This window comes from Adiantum capillus-veneris, chromosome 29 (genome assembly GCF_014529385.1).
Source record: "Adiantum capillus-veneris isolate H3 chromosome 29, ASM1452938v2, whole genome shotgun sequence".
NCBI lineage: Eukaryota > Viridiplantae > Streptophyta > Polypodiopsida > Polypodiales > Pteridaceae > Adiantum > Adiantum capillus-veneris.
The window spans coordinates 127,867,002-127,870,580 of record NC_140959.1 but is presented as its reverse complement, the minus strand read 5'-3'; the positions used below and the strand labels follow the sequence as shown (position 1 = coordinate 127,870,580).

At 44.4% G+C, this 3,579-nt stretch overlaps 1 pseudogene; it reads left to right on the top strand.

Annotated features, from left to right (window-relative positions):
• The first annotated feature begins 830 nt into the window (after positions 1-830).
• Positions 831-2,958, top strand: LOC147419911 (uncharacterized; annotated as a pseudogene).
• Positions 2,959-3,579: the final 621 nt, after the last annotated feature.

Here is a 3,579-nt window from a genome sequence, read left to right as displayed (position 1 = left end):
CACAGTGAGTAAGAGAGTGTGAGAGAGAGTGTGTGTGTGTGTCTTATGTCTAAAACACTACTAGATCTTGTTTTTTAGGGTCCATTCAAATAGATAATCAGAATCAATGTCCAAAATAAGGTGTTTAGAACTATATTGCCCAAATTTTGACCTTGAAAATCAAAGGTTGGATGAAATTGAAACCGGGAAATATACACTTCAAACTGGGATATGTGAGCATTGATTAACTTGAGTAATGGGGCTTGGTCGGTGAAGGATGGCCTTCATACTTTGCGTATTTTTGTTGGGATGGGATGGGTGCAAGCAATGCAAACTCCTTGTCAGCATGGAGACCATTCCAAGGCCATAGTCATTCACACACCTAACTCCTTGTTTCCATACCATACATGTCATATGTAGCGTATCACAAGAAGCACGAGAATTCTCACATTGTGACTTACCTCAACATCATGAGCTTCTGTGAAGGGGGCACCGTATACCTGGCTAGGTACGATTGGGTGCAAGGGGCTTAGCAATAGCATCATGCACACACAACGGTTGTCTCGTATCCCACAGCCCCACTCTTCTTATGTTATGGTTATACCTTTTCTGAGCCATCTCTACATGCAACAACTCACAAGCCTCAGCAAGGCCAGCCTCGGGCATCAGTCCTTCATTAGATTTTGACTTATGCATGTCTACACATGCTCGCATTTCTCGCTCGCCTGAGGGGAGTGAATCAATAGGCTCCACCTGACGCTCTTTATCTTCATCCTCGCTTGAGTAACTCGCAATGTTGCTACCTCGCTCAGAGACCTCCATATACATTGCCTCTTGAGCAGAGGCTCGTGATGTTATGCATTGTATGAAAAACATTGAGAGACTCTGTTTTCCTGGATGAGAAAATTTCTAAATCTTCTTCTGTATGCAACCTGGCGAGGGATTTGAAACGGGACATTTTTCAAGATTAAATAGCTTGTTTGCTTGCTCACCCAAAAAGAAATCATATTCCGCGCAAGCTTGTTTGCATCCTTTCAAGAAGTTCGTTTTTGCGCCTCATTCTTCCTTTGCTTTTACGAGTGTGTTGCTTGTAGGATTTTTTTACGCTCTCTTTGCTTTTCTCAACTAGTCAATGCTATGGTTAATTGGATTCTTCCTTTTCTTTTCCTCCTGCAGAACTGCATAGGTTTGTTGAGTCTCCTCCATGTCCTGCAGGAAAACGTTCATCGCACTTGGTGGTGTCAAGCTCTGTCGGGTCGCCGCCAGATCCAGCCTTCGAGGAAATCGCAACTGGGAAGAGGTGTAGGCGTGCCTTACTTCAAGGAAGCCCTTCTATCGATCCCGTTGGCAGTGCAAGTATGGCCGGTGTGCACAATCATTCTTTGTGGAACAGGCTTAACGTGTCTACGGTGTTCTTCACTACAATGCATGCTTGAGTGTTGAGTTGCGTTAAGATGGTGCTCTGCTTCTTTTTGTAGGCAAAGGATACTCTCCACTACGGGAGGAGTACGCACAAGCACCGTCTTCGTCTCAACGACAACTTCCTTGCCCATCTCGCGAATTAGGCAAAGCTGCAGCCTCATTTTCTGAAGTTGGCGAATCTTCAGCTGCTCAAAATTTCTTGGACAGCGGCAAGCTACTGGACAAAGGGAAAATCTTGTTAGTCAAGGAAACCTTGTCGCTATTCATGATCAGCAATATAGATGAGGATAGTAAACCTTTTTCCATAGAGGGGAAAATCTTGAATTGGTATGGCACATACCGTTCCATCTCGTCTGGGCAAAAGAAAAATGCACTTTACTTCAAGTTCGACATTGTCGATGCCGAGTGCATCGACATGATCACAGTCGTTGTTGTAGATCCCTTCATTGAGACCTACACCAGGGAGCTCAAGATCGGCTTGTTCATCAGGGGTGACTGTCCTCTTGTGAGGGCTAAAAACCATAACGATGCTGGGTTAGCTTTGTTCTCCCTCCATGTCGATGCGTCGACAACCATTAGACCTTGTGACCCATTCCCTTTTACTTTAGCTTTCTATCCTGAGACCAAGATAAGCACATTTCTTGCTGATGCTACAGTTTCCGAGACTACTAGCCCACGTCCGCCCTTAGCGACACTGGCGTTTTTTGTCTTGCAAAGTCGTAATGTCCATCAAAGAATTGGTACTACATTTGGGGATTTGGTTGTTGCAGATGGCCCGACCCCAGAGGACAAAGCAGTTGTATGTACCAGAAGCATTGGCTTTAGCATTTCTTTCTTTCGATATTGACAAACCTTTTGTCATATGTAGGTGAGCTTTGTCAACTCTCGAAAGAAAGACTACGATCCGGTCATGTCCCAGATGGCTAGGGAGGACATTGTTATGTTTGTGGCTAGTAATATTGACCTCTTTGTTGGCAAGGTGCACACATTGTCTGTTTTGGATGTCACAACTTTGCCCCCCGTGCGAGGATCACGTTTGAAGGAAGAATTGACCATAGCATTTCATAGACAGTGTGAGACTCTCGGCTACAATAGAGAGGTGACTTTGCATGGTTTGCACTCAACCGGATGAAGACATCTTTAGTGGTCTTTACACGTTTGTTATTTTTGTAGGTTGCGGGAACTTTGCGCTTTGTGAACTTCAATAGAGCTCTCTTGCATTCCCAGTGCTTAGTTTGTGACTCGCCAAAGGTGAAGAAGGTTGAAGGCCGACTGTGTTGTTCTCTTTGCGATAAAGATCACATCATCAACACGACGCTCAGATTGGAGGCACAGATCCAAAGCAGCATTGACAGACGTGTTGTGGCTGTTCAAGTATCAGGATCTATGGTGGGTCGTCTTCTGGGCTTACCAAGGAGCTTCAAGGAGGTGTACATGGAGAGCATTCCAGAGGCGAGGGATATTTTATCGACATTTGTTGTCAAGGGTGTGTTCAAAATTGGCACAAATGGGTCTATGATATCTTTCACTCCTCTATTGGAAACCTAGATGATTTGAGAGCATGTATTTGAATAGCTTTTGGCCTTTCACCACAAATAACTATGCTTCCTTACCTAGACCCCTCTACAATTGATGAACTAAATTTTGGCTTGTCCAGTGTATATCGCGTTTCAGAAGAAAGTCCGTGGTGTCTCTCCATAACTCGCTCTCTACTCTTCCTTCCTCTCCATCTTTTCAACCTTCCAAAGCATAGACTTTCTCTCTCTCTCTCTCTCTCTCTCTCTCTCTCTCTCTCTCTCTCTCTCTCTCTCTCTAACACACGCACACAAACAAACACACAAGCTGACTTAATATTTACAATCTTTGCGTGTCTTTCCAATGACTCACTTGGCCGAACACGATGTCGATACCGTTTTCGTGGCACAGTTTCCGAACAATTCAGACATCTTCCTCACGCTACACCATCTCCAAAACTCAACAGGTGCACCACATGAAATTTGCTCAACGACTTGTTTGAGAGCAATGACAGTCACAAAATTCTCGTCTTTGTATTCAACATCCACCAACTCACTTGCCCTTAGCCTCGACATATTAACGGCCTTCGCTTGCTTTGTGACTTGTAGGTTAAAAGTGTATTTGAAAAGAAATGGAAGCGTGAGAACAATCATCTTGGGGATG